Source organism: Engystomops pustulosus, chromosome 11 (genome assembly GCF_040894005.1).
Source record: "Engystomops pustulosus chromosome 11, aEngPut4.maternal, whole genome shotgun sequence".
In the NCBI taxonomy this organism is placed as follows: domain Eukaryota; kingdom Metazoa; phylum Chordata; class Amphibia; order Anura; family Leptodactylidae; genus Engystomops; species Engystomops pustulosus.
In genome coordinates, this window is record NC_092421.1 from 29,879,614 (window position 1) to 29,898,063 (window position 18,450).

Below are 18,450 nucleotides of genomic sequence, written 5' to 3' on the forward strand. Positions count from 1 at the left end.
ATTTTGTTAAGGACACAATAGTCTATTCATGGACGGAGCAACCCATCCATTTTGGCCACAAAGAAGAACCCTGTACCGGCAGGAGAAGAGGATTTGCATATGAACCCCCTCCGGTTCCCAGTGGAGAACTTCACCACCAGTTTGCCAGTTAAGCTCAGGAGCATGTCTTTGCAACCACGAGAGGCCCAGTAGAACAGAAGACATGCATTGTCTCTCACTATGCAGGGGGCCCTTGCAGGCATAGGGGCTTTGTGCGATACTGGACTGAATCGCTGAGGTCCTGACCACTTACAGAAGCAATGACCATTGGCTTCTCTAGACGAACCACGTGAGTATCTGAGTAGGACTGGAACATTCAGACAAGGAGAAGATTTGTTCTCACCTAGGAGTGCTTCTCCCAGGAGCCACAGGTGCGTGCGTTTCTCGGACTTAGAGGATGAACAGGACACATCTTAAGAAAGTGCTCTGGACTAGCACAATAGAGACATAGATTTTCCAGCCTTCGTCGGGAACACTCTTCAGCGCACTTGTTCAAGAAACTGATCCTCTGAACGCTCAATAAACCGGATGTCATTCTGAGTGGCCAGAGAGATGAGACCACTCAGGGTAGACGGCAGGTCACATACAGAAAGTGCGTCTTTAATCGATCCAGAAAGTCAAAGACGAGCCTTCCTGGAGAGGAGACTGATGATGAAAGCCACCTTAGACCATTCCATGACAAACTGTGTCAGCATAAGTTCAATGTGCAAGGAGCACTGGATGATAAAGCCCCTGCACAACTTGGCGTAACCATGATACTTAGATGACATGGAGAGTCTTAGCTTGGGTACCGCAGATGGTAGACGAACTTGAGTGGCAAGAGGAGCTGGAGGAACTTGACGCTGCTGCTGAGTAGCCATCAATTGCTGCAACATGGCGGTGACTTGTCCAAGTTGCGGAGCTTGTGTGGCAATCTGCTGGGATTGCTGGACCACTATGGTGGAAAGGTCATCCAGCTCAGGTAGCGGGCCCTTAGCAGGATCCATGGTCAGGCAGCAGGGGTAGTGGACCCACTGGACCACCGATGGTGATGACGTAAGCGGACTCCTGGGAGCAGAGTCTAAGTGGCATCCGGTTTTCACCAGAGCCTGCCGCAAAGCGGGATGGACTTGCTGCAGCGTGGTACCACCAGGTCGCTGCAGAGGCGCGACTTTGTCTGCGGTGGTGACCAAGGCAAAAAGTACAAAGTTGTATAGCAGAATCGTAGTTGAGGACAGGCAGCAGGTCAGGACAGGCAGCAGGGGATCACAGTCGGGGACGTAGCGAAAGGTCAAGACAGGCAGCACAAGATCAAAGTCAATAACAGAACCGGGGTCACAACAGGAAATCGCAAAACAAGCACAGGGCATCAGGCATAGCTTTCTCTAAGGCCATGGCTATGTGAGTCCATGGGCAAGTGGCAATGGCAGGAACAGACCTGCAGGCTTGAGAAGTGACAACTTGTTATGGGCACAGGAAGCGCAGGAACTCACAAAAGGCACGAGGCAGTTCCAGACAATGTGACTGGCATTCCGGTCCCCAGTGGAGAACTTCACCCGTCTGCCAGTCGAGCACTGGTGCATGGCACTGCAACCACGGTAGGCCCAGAAGAACTGAAGACTCTCCTTGCGCAAGACCCCCACTTAGGGGGTTCAGTGCGGTACCGGATCGGGTCTTGGAGAATCTGCCCACTGAATGACGAGATGACCAGCGGCTTCTCGATATGGACCAAACCACAGGAAGCAGTTGTTGGCTACTTGTAGTAGGGACAGGCAGGAGTTTAGGACGGGCAGCATGGGATCGGAGTCAGGGAGGTAGCAGTAGGTCAAGGCAGGCAGCAGAGGAGTGTAGTCAGGAACCGAACCACGGTCACAGCAGGACAATCACAATAACAGTGCAGGGCATGAGACAAACTTTTCTCTAAGCCACAAGGCCCCAAGATCTGGCAGGGTATGTAGGGAGAGGCAGGTTTAAATAGAATTTTGGGAAATGGCTAGTGCCAATTAACGGTGCGCTGGCCCTTTAAATTTTCTGAAGCCGGCTCGCACATACCCTAAGAATCAGGGATGCCCACAGCCAGAGGCAGGAGCATGCATGGCCCAGGGATCGGGATCAGGAGCGGGGACAGGTAAGAAGCATGGGTGCCACGCCAGCGTGTGCCAAAGGGCAAGAGGCAGTAATGGCTGCGGTTGAACCTAAAACTGGGATATTTTGAAAAGTTGTGCTTCATAAATCTGTCTAGCACATCTGCATTCACTTGATAAATCTAGAGTAAGTGAAAAGTGGTTTGGGTCACAAAATGTCAGATGCAATATTTGTGAGACATTTTTAAGACATAAAAAGTATATAACAGTTTTACTTTGAGACCAACTAGTGGTTTCATGAAGTTTAATACTACCAGGTTAATATTTAAAGAAAATCCTTAGACCTTAATCACTCAATTAAGTGCTTTGCATTACTACTCAGTGGGGCTCATTTACTAAGGGTCAGCGGACCACAGTATAGTCAGATATTCCGACGATTTCCAATTTGCGCCGCATTTTGCAGGGTTTTTTGGCTCATGCGATCGGATTTTGGCGCATCGGCGCCGGCATTCATCAGGGGGGCGAGACTGATTCGGACTAAGCGTGGGATTTAAAATTTAAATTGTGTCGCAAGCCCAAGCGCTTACATGAACCAGGAAGAAAAATGTGAACTCCGGCAGACCTGACCGGGGAAGCAAAGTGCATTATCGTCGGGGAATGCACCGGGACAGGTAAGTAAATGTGCCCCAGTATATCAATACCAGAAGTGTTAACTACACATATATAAGGTACAATATATATGGATAACAACATGTTTGTCCCTATGCTGGCTATCAAAGACAGACCCAAACACTTCAAATGCTCTATGTTGGCCATATTTCCTTGATAAAACACTCCTCCAGGACCCCAGCCCACAATAACATAACATATAATGCTGCAAGTTCTCATGGGAATATGGTCTCCCACCAAAATCCTATAATTATGGTTTTAGTATGGGGCACAGTAATGTGGGGAGGCAGTGACTCACTAATACTGTGAGTCTGGACCAACACATAGGCATCAGACCGGAGAATGCATTTGGTAAAAAATTACCTAAGACTTCAGTTTTAGTTGATTATTGTCTGATTCTATGACACAGATTATGCGGCTTTCAGTTCTTTATTTAATAACATCCTATACAAAGGTTCTCCAAGTCAGACATTAGCTTTGATCCTCCTGAAGCAAGTTAGAGTCTAATTAAATTTTGTTGATGAAAATGCATCACTGCCATTTTTGAAAAACATTTAGTAAAAGTGTCTGTGTTCTTTTGATCGCTGCTTGGATTTTCTATGTTGCTTGCTGCTGATTATGACTTCATTAAAGTTAAGTTGACTATACAATCAACAAATATCAATTTCATGGCCAAGTGGATTTTGTGCATAGCTCTTCTTATTTTTTTCTCTAAAACCCATATTGAAAAAAGATCAAACAGGACCCAAGAAAGTCACATTATATAGGGAAAGCTCAAATGAACTGTTGACCAACATAATAATCATTAAGTTCAAAAGAAGCGTATTTCATTGATTTATATTGGTTGGTATTCTGGCTCCACAACTGCTTTCATGCTACAAGTCGGCAAGTCACTGGAAGTCATGCTGAACATCACAAGATGCTTTCACTAAAACACTGAAATGAATGGTCTAAATACTAGGTAACAAATTCTCTGGAACATGATGAATTTTAACTTGCCGGATCCTGGCAGAATCAGGGGTGTAAAGATCACAGTTGTAGGGGTCGCAGAGGTGGAAGGGACCTGCATCTGCCAACAAGCAGATTGCAGATCCATTAGGGAGAAGACAATCAATTGTAGCTGTGTTAAGCAATTTCTTAGAAAAACCCCTTTAAGGGTGACAAGTGGCAGCCTCATTTCTCTGAGCCATATATCCCTATTTCCTATATTTCCTATATCTGAAAGGTATTAATACCTAGCCAACCCATACAATTTTATAGGTAAATCTGGAAGAAAAAATTTTTTGTCCAGCTATTTAAGGTGTACAGATATCTTCACAACCTTAGTGTAAGGTCCATGCCAAAACGTCCCTCTATCTGCAGTTGGCAGATTAGGTGGCATTAATTCCTGTTTGTGTTTCCTGTGTGTGAACTGCGACTTTGTTGTGTTTTGATATTCTGAGCCATACCCGGCTCTCTGCATTTCAGCCCTGTATAGCAAGGGTTACTAGCCTGATGGACAGCCACTCCAGTCTACTGCTGGAGATATGTCCATGATCTGCTTATATACCTTCTTAGTTCTATCAGACAGCACAGGTTATACTACTGGATTTCTCAGCTCATTTCTTGTCTGTGCTTGTGCTATTATATTCTATTGCTTACTTGGTTTTCTGATCTCGGCTTTGTACTAATCACTATCCCTGGACTTCGATTTTGAATGCTTGTCAGTCTAGTTTCGTGTCTGCACTGTGACTTAGGGAGGGAACGGCTCCTAGTTGCTGGTTACTGCTTAGGGTGGGGCCAGTAAGTAGGTAGGTGACAGCTTAGGGCTCACCGCCTGTCTGTACCTCTGCGCCCCTTGCTGCCTTCCCTACACTTTGCCTCTGTAAACTGTATACTCACACCTGTGATTCTTTTTAGAACTTGTTTGCCTTTAAAGGGAGCCAGAACACAGTGGTACAAGAAATAACAGATTTCTGAGAAGCAGTGGAAAAAAGGAACTGCTAAGTCTAAAAATGTTCCGTGTGTGTAACATTCTTAACTATGTGAAGAGATATTTTAAGATGAAGTCTGAATATGGAATACCATGAACTCTCTAATTTTTTTCCCTCTTCTATCATTTTCAATGCCTCTTCATATTTGTGTGGGTTTTCCTATTCTATTTCTTTAGGAGTGCACAACACATTTCTTTCACTTGCAAACCTGGCAAGTATATAAAGTTCTTTGATTCTGCAGTAGTTATACTTATGTGGATAAACAATATAAAATGCCTTCAAACCCTTCTTGATTTAGAATCGCCAGTGCAAATTACGACATCTGTCTTCTTGTAATGTGCTTGAACTTTCTGTGCACTGTACAATATGTTTGAGCCTACTGTTAGAAACCACAGAAATGATTACATTAGAGAGACATTAAAGCACAAATATGCTACTTTGTCATTCAAAGCAAGTTCACCTATACTATTATCAACATCATCCCATTTGTGAGTCAGCATTCAGAGATCCGTATAATACAGGAGTAGGTGACTAGTGTGAGGAGCTGTCAGTCGCAACGTGTTAAAGGACCTCTACCCGCAGGATGAAGGATTGTAAACCAAGGACACTTACATACTGGTGTGTGCCCCCACTGGCAGGATCTGCTTTTCTTTAAGCTTCTTATGCACTTTTTTAATGGAAAAAAAGGCTTTAAAAATTATGCAAAAAAGCCTGAGGGGCTCCAGGCTGCATAACCTATGGAGCCCCTTAGGCTCATTTGCATAATTTTAAAAGACCTTTGTTTGTAAAAAACAGGAAATAAGCAACAAAAAGAATAGCAGATCCTGCCAGAGAGGACATACACTAGTATGTCAGTGTGTTTGGTTTACAACCCTTGAACCTGGTGGTGGATGTCCTTTAACTATGTCCTGCAACAGCTATATATCTTTTATTTGCCCTGCAGATTAGTTTATCGTTCGACGCAACTTCGAGTGACAAGAGGCGACGCTGCATAAGGTGATCTTCACAACGGCACTGCTCTATCGGAGCAGATATTTGTGCTATAGAAACAGGAACCCTTGCGGTATGAGGACACAGAACCAGTGCCAGCACTGTGATTTGAAGTGCCGTCGTAGATCTTCATGGTAAGGCGCTTTATATTATTAACAAGTCCGGCCTTACATTCGGCCTTTATGTGATGTGCTGAGGCATGTGGTACATATTAACAACATCGGGTCCTGAGTGACAAGTCAACATGGATGCTTTCCGTAGGGAGGCAGGCTGTGAATAGCGATCCCGGTCCCTAGGAGAAAGAATTATTTATTGTCCAGGCCGTTTGATTTTGTCACCTCCAGCATTATATTACCCTTTTACAAAAAAAGTGCCAGCTAAGTAGGTGGGGAGAACAGTGTTACCAACGGTGGAGAACAGGGCTGTTTATACCTTGGAATACTAATATGGAGCTTCCTGCTGGTCTGGGCCACTAAAAATTCAACTTGACTGTTATTTGGCTATCAATACTATCTGACATCAACTAACATCTGCTATCATCTGTTTTTTTTTTATGCCATGAACTCCTTAGATTATCAGCCTGAATGTAGCCCGGTGTTTCATGATGCAAGACAAGGAACACTGGCTATTTAAAGTGTCATTAAACTAGGGAATAAGGCACATGAAAAGTCGCCGGCAGCAGCAAGTGCGCAGGCGCGGGGACAGTAACGCCCCGCACCGGCCCACTCCCGTCCAGTCGTGCCCTCCTCTCCGCCGGCCGCGCCCCCCCTTCACGCCCCACTGAAGTGAAGGTGACGGATCGGGGCAAATAATCGCAAAAGCTAGTATTTGTGATTATTTAAGGGCCTCTGCGCCATTGGCGGTGCGCAGAGGTCCTGATAAATATCCCCCACAGTGTCTGTCCTCCATGTTCTACATCGAACGAGCGCATCGAGCCCCAGGGAAAAGATCAATATGAGGACAAATTCTTTCTTGACAATGCAGAAGAAGGAATGAGATGGGCAGAATCAAAAGGACTATAACTTAAGTAGCAGGTTGGACCAGAGGGCGTAGTGGAATAAAGGATTGAACACGTCCTGGTGAGTGCCACATTTGTGACTGAATATATTTTATGTACATTTGGAGCTGAGCACCTTCAGAAGTGGAGGAGTAGATCTGGACGGGGGCTATTCACTGTAGTAGTGCCTGTACTCTTTCATCTCTTCTTTCTGGATGTTAAAAGGCATATAGTATTTGATATTATATAACCTTGTCTACCGGCTATATTATGCCCGATTGAAATGCATCTGAATAAAAAAAACGGTGGAGAAGGTTAGGGAAAAATGTGCAGGTGTTGAATCATACTCGAGGGGAGTTAGAGTATATATTCATTGTAGGGATCTTCCCGGGGGATGGTGTGTTAGGACACAGTTCACAGCAGACGTAGATGTATAAAAGATCAACTTGGCGTTTATTTTTAGCATAAACAGTCCAGCAAACATAAATACAGCAACACCGTGCTTTTAAAAGTTCAAACAAAAGACCTACCCGTCTGGGCGCTTACTAACAGGTTGTCTCACCTATCTAACACTCGTAAACACAGCGGCCGCATAGACAGGAAGATGCAGGGCTCCTCCAAACCCACATAGGCTGTTTCCTGGCTGAGAGCCCAGACCTGCAAGCTTTGGAAAGCTTTTACCTTCACAGGCTGATTAGGAGCAGAGCTCACCTGATCCAAAACCCGAACTGGATCGAGGGGAGGGAGTGGCAAGTCCCACTACCAAACCTACCTGCCACTCCATGTAAATCCAGGCCCGGCAAGATTAAACAACAACTCAGCAGCATAATACTGCTGAGCAACAGATCAATCCTGGACTTACCATCTCACACTACGTAGCAACCTAGGTGAGATGTACACCCCCTCGAGCACTTCCCCAGTGAGATGTCTACATATCCCCCCCCTCTTTTTCAGACCGGAGGGCTGAGCATTTTGTCCCCACAGACAATGTACCCTTGACAGTGCATCAGCATTCGCCTGTAATTTCCCTGGTCTGTGTTCCACAGTGAAATTGAAATTTTGTAGGGACAGAAACCATCTAGTCACCCTTGCATTTTTCTCCTTGTTTAGTTTCATCCATGTTAGGGGGGCATGGTCTGTCACTAACTTGAATTTCCTGCCTAGCAAGTAATACTTCAGGGATTCTAGGGCCCACTTCACTGCCAGACATTCACGCTCCACAATAGCATAATTCTTCTCGGCCGGGGTTAACTTCCTACTCAAGTACATCACCGGATGCTCCTCACCATTCACCACCTGTGAGAGAACTGCACCTAACCCTGTGTTAGAGGCATCTGTCTGGACCAGAAATTCTCGCCTGAAATCGGGGGTAACTAGCACAGGTTGTTGGCACAGAGAAGACTTAAGGCTTTGGAAAGCCTTCTCGGCCTCTGGAGTCCACGTCACCATTGCTGACTTTCCGCCCTTTGTCAAGTCAGTTAGCGGGGCTGCAATTGAGGCAAAGTTCGGCACAAACCTACGGTAATAGCCCGTAATACCCAGGAAAGCTCTGACCTGTTTCTTTGACAGGGGTCTAGGCCAATTCTGTATTGCCTCAATTTTATTTAACTGTGGCTTAATCAAACCCCTCCCAATAATGTAACCCAGGTACTTGGCCTCTTCTAGGGCTAGTGCACACTTCTCGGCATTTATGGTCAACCCTGCATCACTTATGGCATTCAACACAACCTGTACCTTACAGAGGTGACTTTCCCAATCGGGACTAAAAATGACCACATCATCGAGGTAGGCAGCTGAATAATCACGATGTGGTCGCAGAATCAAGTCCATCAACCTCTGAAAAGTCGCAGGTGCTCCATGTAACCCGAATGGCATCACTACATACTGGAACAACCCCTCAGGGGTGGAGAATGCAGTTTTCTCTTTAGCCTCATCAGTAAGAGGAATCTGCCAGTAGCCCTTTGTGAGATCGAGGGTGGTTATGTACCTGGCATTACCCATCTTTTCAATCAGCTCATCTACCCTGGGCATAGGATAAGCATCGAACTTGGAGATCTCATTCAACCTTCTGAAATCGTTACAGAACCTCCAAGTTCCATTGGGCTTTGGGATTAGCACAATCGGACTGGACCATTCACTCTGTGAAACTTCAATCACTCCTAGGTCAAGCATACGTTTCACCTCAGCCGACACTGCCTCTCTGCGTGCTTCTGGTATCCTATAGGGCTTGAGGTTTACTCTGCTTCTAGGCCCAGTTTCAATGTGATGACGGATGAGGTGTGTACGCCCTGGAAGGTCAGAAAACTTGTCTTTGTTTTTCTGCAAAAACTCCTTAGCCTCCTGTTTCTGTGACCCTGATAGGGTATCACCAACCTTGACCGAAGGGATTGGTTGTGACAAATTATTACCAGGATTTGTTGCCACCAAGGATTCCCTGTCTTTCCAGGATTTGATCAAGTTTATGTGATAAACTTGGAAAGGCTTCCTTCTACCTGGTTGGTGCACCTTATAGTTTACCTCACTGACCTTTTCAACAATTTCATAGGGACCTTGCCACTTCGCTAGGAATTTACTCTCTATAGTGGGAACTAGTATGAGAACCCTGTCACCTGGGTTAAATGTCCTGATTCTCGCAGAACGGTTGTAAATTCTACTTTGGCTCTCTTGCGCCCTCTGGAGGTGTTCCCTTACTAGGGGCATTACAGTGGCTATACGGTCCTGCATTTGTGCTACATGCTCGATAACACTTTTGTATGGGGTGGACTCACTCTCCCATGTCTCCTTTGCAATATCTAATAGACCCCTAGGGTGACGACCATAGACCAACTCAAAGGGAGAGAACCCTGTGGACGCTTGGGGAACTTCCCTCACAGCAAACATCAGGTAAGGTAACAAGTGATCCCAATCACGACCATCTTTTTCTACCACTTTCTTCAACATATGTTTGAGGGTTTTATTAAACCTCTCCACCAATCCGTCTGTCTGGGGGTGATATACAGAGGTGCGTATAGGTGTGATTTTAAATAGCTTACATAGCTCCTTCATCACCTTAGACATAAAGGGCGTACCTTGGTCAGTCAGGATTTCTTTGGGGATCCCAGTCCTAGAGAACATATAAAACAGCTCCCGGGCAATTGTTTTAGATGCAGTGTTTCTTAAGGGCACAGCCTCAGGATAGCGGGTCGCATAGTCTAAGACAACCAAAATGTACTGGTGTCCTCTAGCCGATTTTACAATGGGACCCACTAAATCCATGGCAATACGCTCAAAAGGCACCTCTATAATGGGGAGCGACACCAAAGGACTACGAAAATGTGACACTGGGGCGCTAAGCTGACATGTGGGGCATGACTCGCAGTATTTTTTAATGTCATCATAAATTGCAGGCCAATAAAACCTCTGGAGGACTCTCTCCCGCGTTTTTTCAGTCCCCAAGTGTCCCCCAAGAACATGGTTATGTGCCATGTCAAGCACCTGACGCCGGTACGGCTTAGGGACCAGAAGCTGTTCCACAATTTCATCATTAATTTTAGTGACTCTATAGAAGAAATCATTAGTCACGGAAAAATGTGGAAATTTATTCTCAGCATCTGGTTCCTGAGGTACCCCATTCAAAACAGTAACCTGCTCTCTCGCATTTTTAAGAGTGGGGTCCTGCAACTGTGCAGTCCCAAAATTAACCCTAGACACCTCTAAGTCTGGTATATTTTGCTCAGTGGGAGGAGCTTCCTCCTCCTCTCCAGCCAGGACCTGTAAAGGAAAAGCATCACTTTCATCCTGCACAGTTTTATCATTTACAGTGGGTAATGCAACAACCTTAGGGGTATTCTCACTCCTTTCGGGGGTTTTTCTTTTTCCCCATAAAGCCCAGAACAACGGAAAATCTCGTCCCAATATTACATTATGCATGAGGTTTTTAACCACACCCACTTCATACTGTACGGAGCCTAGTTCAGTCCCGACTTTAGCCAGCACTATAGGGTAAACTTTTGTATCACCATGTATGCAAACCACACTCATGTGTTTTTTTGACCCAAAGTCCCCAGCCACCAGGCTGGCATGCACCAAGGTTACAAGGCTTCCTGAGTCCAGCAACGCCTTAACAGGGAAGTCATTAATGGTAATGTTGCAGACTTGCGGTTCAGTCTCTAGTCCAGGAACTGCAACACAAGATGGTTCCGCAAATAGCGACTGACGCCGGCTAGCGTCACACTCCATTGGCTCAGAGGTAAGGGGGCAATGGGCAGACACGTGTCCCACCTCATGGCATCTCCAGCACTTGATAGGGCCTGGTCTCCCTGGCAGGGAGTCCTTTTTAGGGCCACTTGGCCACCCGGGACCATCGCCAGTCTTTTGCCCCTGAGATACCTCTTGAGCCCTTTTCCCTCGATCAGCACCCCTCCACACTCCCCCAATCGATGGAAGTCTCTTACCAGGTGACGGCACAGACCTGGCACTCCGGGGAGGTGAAGAAGCTGCAGGAACATCACGGAGGTAGTCCTCAGTCGCTTGGAACCTCTCCACAAGGTTGACAAGTTCGTCTGCATTCTTAGGATCACCTTGTCCCACCCAGCGTTGCAGGTCAGCAGGCAGTGCTCGGAGGTAGCGATCCATCACGACCCTCTCTAGGATCTGTGCAGGAGTAGAGGTGTCTGGCTCCAACCACTTTCTTGCCAAATGGATCAGGTCATACATCTGGGACCTCGCAGATTTGTCCAGACTGTAGTTCCAGTTGCGTACCCTCCGGGCACGGACAGCAGCGGTAACTCCTAGTCGGGCAAGTATCTCTGCTTTTAGCCGAGTATAGTCCTTGACCTCCTGCTCACTGAGGTCATAGTAGGCCTTTTGAGGTTCACCTGTTAAATAGGGCGCAATGACCTCTGCCCACTCAGCAGCTGGTAGCTTCTCTCGCTCAGCCACACGCTCAAAGACAGTTAGGTAGGCCTCAACATCGTCCTCAGCAGTCATCTTTTGCAGCGCTCGCTGCACAGCCCGTCTCACATAAAAAGTCTCTGGAGCGGCTGCCACCGCTGGCTGTGGATTAGCCTCTGCAGACGCCTCTTGCTTAGCTATCAGGAGCTCGATGAGTTTCTGTTGTTGAGCCATTGCTTGTTCATGGCGCAGGTTAGCCGCTGTCTGAGCCTGCTGCTGTTGCAAATTCACTTGCATAAACTGCTTCCACATCTCCTCCATGGCGCTTGTCTGTTTTTGGAGTGAAGTAGCAGTCTTCACCCAGGACATAAGCAGCTGTAGCCAAGTTGATACACACCGTTGCCCCTAGCAACCGTTTTTGCCCGCTCCGCAGCACCAATTGTAGGGATCTTCCCGGGGGATGGTGTGTTAGGACACAGTTCACAGCAGACGTAGATGTATAAAAGATCAACTTGGCGTTTATTTTTAGCATAAACAGTCCAGCAAACATAAATACAGCAACACCGTGCTTTTAAAAGTTCAAACAAAAGACCTACCCGTCTGGGCGCTTACTAACAGGTTGTCTCACCTATCTAACACTCGTAAACACAGCGGCCGCATAGACAGGAAGATGCAGGGCTCCTCCAAACCCACATAGGCTGTTTCCTGGCTGAGAGCCCAGACCTGCAAGCTTTGGAAAGCTTTTACCTTCACAGGCTGATTAGGAGCAGAGCTCACCTGATCCAAAACCCGAACTGGATCGAGGGGAGGGAGTGGCAAGTCCCACTACCAAACCTACCTGCCACTCCATGTAAATCCAGGCCCGGCAAGATTAAACAACAACTCAGCAGCATAATACTGCTGAGCAACAGATCAATCCTGGACTTACCATCTCACACTACGTAGCAACCTAGGTGAGATGTACACCCCCTCGAGCACTTCCCCAGTGAGATGTCTACATCATAAAAAGGTTGAATGCGAGAGATTTTCCTCAGATCTGGACACAGAAGACAGATACATTTAAACTTTTTACATGTTCACTTATTTTTGTGTACATTAACCCCCTTCCCCCATATTCTTTAAATTTGTTTGGGAAAGTGATGTCTTTCCTGGCCTCTAGGAAAGACTGCCCGTGTATGTCTTGAATACGGTACTGGATAGGCTAAATGTGAATTGGGCTCAAGATCTAAAACAAAGTACTAATACCCGTCTAGCTAAATTTTGTCGAGAAGTGGGATGGGTAGACGTATGGAGATATCTATATGGGGGAAAAGAGGGGATATTCCTGTTTCTCAAGATCACACACTGTGATGTCTAGAATCGACTTAGTGGTAGCAACCAAAGACACTATAGGGCATATCAAACAAATGAAATACCTAAACACTAATCAATCAGTCCACTCAATGATGATTATACAGTCGAGATTTTAGGATAAAGAAGTTAGGTGGAGACGACCCTTTAGACTAAATCCACATTGGATGTCCATTATTACAACAGGGACAGCATGGGATGCTTTAAAGGGGTGTATACAGGGATGGTGGCATTGGGAAATTATTAACTCAAAAGGAACTTTTAAGAAAAGGGAGGAGGAATTGAAGAGAAGCATTCAATAGTTAGAACAGTTAGCAAGTAGTCAACAATTACATAGGGAGAAAAGAATAAACAGAATATTTGGAACACAAAGCACAGAAGGTGATTTTTTTTCGGGGTCAGAATTACTTTTGTGATGCAGGTAAACTTCTTTCAGAGATTATTTAGGATCAAGGTAAAAAACATAAGATCGAAAATATTCAGGACACACTGGGTATTAAAGTAACAGACGAGGAATAGATCAGACTGTTCTTTGAGAGATACTTTTCAGAAATATATAGGTCCCAAATTGAGGCAAAGGAAGAGGACATCAACAGATATCTTATGGGGGTAAATATCCCAAGATTAGCAGAGGATCAGAAGAGGGAACTGGATACCCCACTGACAGTTAAAGAACGGAGCCAGGCAGTGAGATCTATAAAGGGAAATACCAGTCCAGGATCTGATGGCCTCCCTTTGGAAATTTATCAAAGATATGGCGATGTCCTCCTTCCCATGTTATTGGAAGTTTTGATGAGAGGGAGAGACAGAGAGATCCTTTCGGAGCTCAATGAAAGAAGCAATAGTTATCTTGCTACCTAAGAAAAATAAGAACCTACTGGAAGGCGATTCTTATAGACCTATTTCATTGCTCAACACGGATAGTAAGATCCTGGAAAAGACTATAGCCTTTAGGCTACATAAGTTGATTGGTGAACTGATACATAAAGACCAAAGTGGGTTTATGCCGGGGAGGTCGTCAGTCAAAAACTTTGATAAATTGTTCATGAACATACAGATGAGTGAACCGGGGGGAGACCTTTCCATCCTGTCTTTGGACAGGATGGTATAATATACACATTAGGGAATTTTGGAAAATGGGTGAAATGGGAACTTTTGTAGTTCTCTGGGGATTAAAAGGGTCTCACAAATATTTAAGAATGGAAAACCAATTCCTTTTTTAGAATTACAAAGGGGGTATGGGGTAAATAAATATTATTTTTACTATATTCAGATTATGGATGCATGTAGGGGGTCTACAAATAAAACACAATTTTTGGTTGAGAATAACACTTTGATAGATAGGATTTGGACTGAATGGAAAGGTAGATATACCATATTCAGAGTTTACAACATGTTAAACACAGAAAACACATGTAACAATGTACCAGTACAGGTGAAGTCACCAGCAACCTAGATTTTCAGAGATGATGGAAAGCTGGGTGTTCTCAATCCTGCTACCAGAGGGTCATGACAGTACCCTCCTTCAAGGAGTGCCACTAGACCCTCATACTTTGGACCATAGAGTGGTATGGCAAATCCTTTTGTAATGTTTTTAAAAAATAAAAGCAACCTTTATTGCAACAGAAAACAGAACACAAGAAAACAAGGGAAAGCAACAAAAACCAAAATCAGAATACAAAAAATATTAAACTGAAAAGTGCCAGAGCAGCTGGCGCTCCAGGCAGGGCTGGCAGGGCAGCTGGCGCTCCAGGCCGGGCTGGCAGGGCAGCTCAAAGGGATTAAGATCTGGGGAGTTTCCAGGCCATGGACCCAAAATCTCTATGTTTTGTTCCCTGAGCCACTTAGTTATCACCTGTGCTTTATGGCAAGGTGCTCCATCATGCTGAAAAAAAGCATTGTTGATCACCAAACTGCTCTTGGACGGTTCGGAGAAGTTGCTCTTGGAGGACATTCTGGTACCATTCTTTATTCATGGATGTGTTTTTAGGCAAGACTGTGAGAGAGCCGATTCCCTTGGCTGAGAAGCAACCCCACACATGAATGGTTGCGGGATGCTTTACAGTTGTCATGAGACAAGACTGATGGTATCGCTCACCGTGTCTTCTCCGAACAAGCTGTTTTCCAGATGTAACAAACAATTGGAAAGGGGATTCATCATCAGCAGTCCACTTCCTGTACCTTTTGCAGAATATCAGTCTGCCCTTTTGTTTCTTCTGGAGATAAGTGGCATCTTTGCTGCCCTCCTTGACACCAGGCCTTGCTCCAAGAGTCTCCGCCTCACAGTGCGTGCAGATGCACTAACACTTGCCTGCTGCCATTCCTGAGCAAGCTCTGCACTACTGGTAGCCCGTTCCCGAAGCTGAAACACTTTTAAGAGACGGTCCTGTCGCTTGCTGGTCCTTCTTGGGCTCCCTGGAGCCTTTTTGGCAACAATGGAACCTCTCTCCTTGAATTCCTTGATGATGCGATAGATTGTTGACTAAGGTGCAATCTTTCTAGCTGCGATACTCTTCCCTGTTAGGCCAGTTTTGTGCAGTGCAATGATGACTGCACGTGTTTCTTTAGAGATAACCATTGTTAAAAGAAGAGAAACAATGATGCCAAGCACCAACCTCCTTTTAAAGTTTCCAGTGGTTTGATTCTTACTTAATCATGACATATTGATCTCCAGCCCTGTCCTCATCAACACCCACATATTTGTTAATGGAGCAAGCACTGAAACGATGTTACCTGCTCCTTTTAAGGCAGGCCTGCAATTACGTTGAAATTTGTTTTGGGGGAAAAAGTTGCTGTTAAGCTGTTCACTCTTTATAACATTCTACAGTATATGCAAATTGCCATTATAAAACCTGATGCAGTAGACTTTGTAAAAATTAACATTTGTATCATTCTCAAAACTTTTGGCCACGACTGTAGAGACACTGGCTAACTGCTATGAGAGTGCATGGTGGCATTTTAGATGTTGCGGTTATTTAGAAACAAGTTATTTAGTAGATGGCGTGCTATGGCATAAGTGGCTAAAGTTACCACTGAGTGCTCTATTAAAAGGCATGCTGTGGTAAGCACTAAATGAGAGGCTAGAAGCTTACATTTGTGTGTTTCATGTAATTTTAGAGAAAGAACACAAAGAAAGCTGGTTCTTCTGATCAATTGAAAAAGAAGTGCAAAAAGCCAGGAGGGAATCTGAAACGTTACTTTTAGAGGGAGAAAAAAATAAAATCGGGAAGATTGCAGGTTAGAGAACGCTTGAGCTTAAAATGGGCTGACAACTGCCATAGCCACAGATGTCCATTTATATAACTCACTTTGCTCTTACTGGAATCCCTGAAATTGGTTTTACCAAGAAAGTTGGGTGTATAATAACTTCAGTGTGTCATAGGTCAGTGGCAGAATCATAAAAATAATTATAGCCCTTTCAGTTAAATAGACAGTAATATGGGGCGGCTTCTCTGCTGACTCACTCTTCTTTATAAATTGCTCATCATATTTTGGCAGGACTGCTGCCAGGGCTGCACCATCATTGAGACAAGATCAGCAGGTAGCATTGTAGAAGGTGGTGGTGTTTTGCAATTTTGCCTCTAGCCATCCAAATATTTCAGGGTGCGGTCACACGTTCAGTTTTTCAGGTGCAGTTTTTGAAACCAAAAGCAGGTGTGGATCATAATGAGTTGAGACAAATAATGGAAAGTTGCTGCTCCTCCTCCTACTTTTACTCCGTTCCAGGTTTGGGCGCCTAAAACTGCATCTGAAAAACTTAACGTGTGACTGCACCCTCAGCAGTGCAGGTCAGAAAGTAGGTGGCTCCTACCTCACAGCAGGTTGAGGTGCATTTTATTGTCTAAAAATGACTCAATCATGTATGAGGATCTGCCCTGCAGAATTCAAGCCCATTATTGTTTCTAACTTAGGCCGGTTTTACATTGGTCCGTGAGCAGTTTGTGATCACAGACCACCACTATGGCGGGGACTGAACAACATGCATCATATTGATATATGATGCCCGGAGATCTTGTTTCCCCGATATGTAGCAGAGCCAAAAGAACAGTGTCGGCTCTGCTATATATCAATGGAAACAAGAATTCTGTGCATTATAAATCAATATGGTGAATGGATTTCCCTGCCATAGTGATCAGTCAGTGGCACGGCACCTCTTTTGTCTTCGAGCACAACCTGCTCACGGACCAATTTAAAACCGGCCTTTTGCAGCAAAAAGGAATACTGACTAATAAGCACCTCCCTCCCAATACTTAAAGGGGTTATAAGGTCCCTGAAGCCCAAAATAAAACTCTTGGTAGTTATTAGTGCACCCACTACTCCTCTAAATTCAAAATATTGCACCTCAATGTCTGTGAATTTACTTTTTATAACCCAAAAGTACCTTCATGCAATGTCCGAGAAACAAAGATGGCCACGTTGCTCCGCATCGGGACTTCAAGTCCCATCATACTCCGCTCCCACGGATGCACAGATCCAAGCACACAGGAGGAGGGAGTGTGGAACTGGCCGCTGATCAAAGGCAGCTGAACAAGCATGCGCGGCGAGCGACAGTCGAAGAGACAGTCTACATGTCGTTTTCCAGGAGATGAGGTAGTATAAACAAAAGCTAACCCTATAAATTCATATTTCATTATCTCTAAAAGTACCTAGAATCCCTGATAACATTGTATTTATGTATGGTGGGCTTTCATCACATTTAGTGAGGAAGGAGATGCTTATTTTTTTTGGAAGCTATGACTGAGGCTATCAACAAAAGTTACTGCTTTCTGGTGCCTGGAGCATGGGAGAGCGAGGGTAATCCATACCTCTGGCATGACGCAACCTCTCTCTCCCAGCACCGGAGAGGGAGGTGTGGGGGCATGCATAATTAGCAGCTTGGAGCGATGGACATCTTGTCCCTGCGTTTCATGCTGCTAATAATAACTTTCTTTTCTAGGTGATTCCCACTTGTCAAGACTAGAGATGGACAAGATAAAGAGGAGTAGAGGTGAGTATTCCTAGGTTTTTGTTTTTTAAGTGGTTAATTTCCTTTAATGAATACAATGAGCAATAGCCATTTTCTCATTGGCCACACTGAAATATAGGACTGTGACAGCCAAGGAGAGCAGTGGAGGATCACCATGTATCAAGACCTCAGGACCGGCATCAGTATCCCCAATCGCAGGTGTTTAACCTTTCTGTGACAGGATCTTAAAGTCTCAGTATCAGCCTAAGCATGTGGACCCCAGGTCCATCGCCAAAAAAATAAAAACCCACATTTTTTTTCCTCCCACACTAGGTTTCATTTTTCAAAACATAAAAAAAAATATCTAAGTTTAATATCCCTATAATCATATTGACCCATAGAATAAAGATAATGGGGCATATTAATCAGGGCCTCTGTGCCATGTCAGACGCTTATTATTAGTACTTGCGATTATTTTGCCCTCTCCGCCACCTTCATGCCAGTGGGGCGTGAAGGGGCATGTGGGGGGAAATGGGCCAGCACTGGGAGTTA

At 45.0% G+C, this 18,450-nt stretch overlaps 1 long non-coding RNA gene across 1 annotated transcript; it reads left to right on the top strand.

Annotated features, from left to right (window-relative positions):
• The first annotated feature begins 3,577 nt into the window (after window positions 1-3,577).
• LOC140106723 (uncharacterized) lies at window positions 3,578-18,201 on the top strand. The gene is made up of 4 exons (XR_011850842.1): window positions 3,578-3,732; window positions 5,688-5,868; window positions 17,890-17,940; window positions 18,038-18,201. It is a non-coding gene; the product is annotated as an uncharacterized lncRNA (long non-coding RNA).
• Window positions 18,202-18,450: the final 249 nt, after the last annotated feature.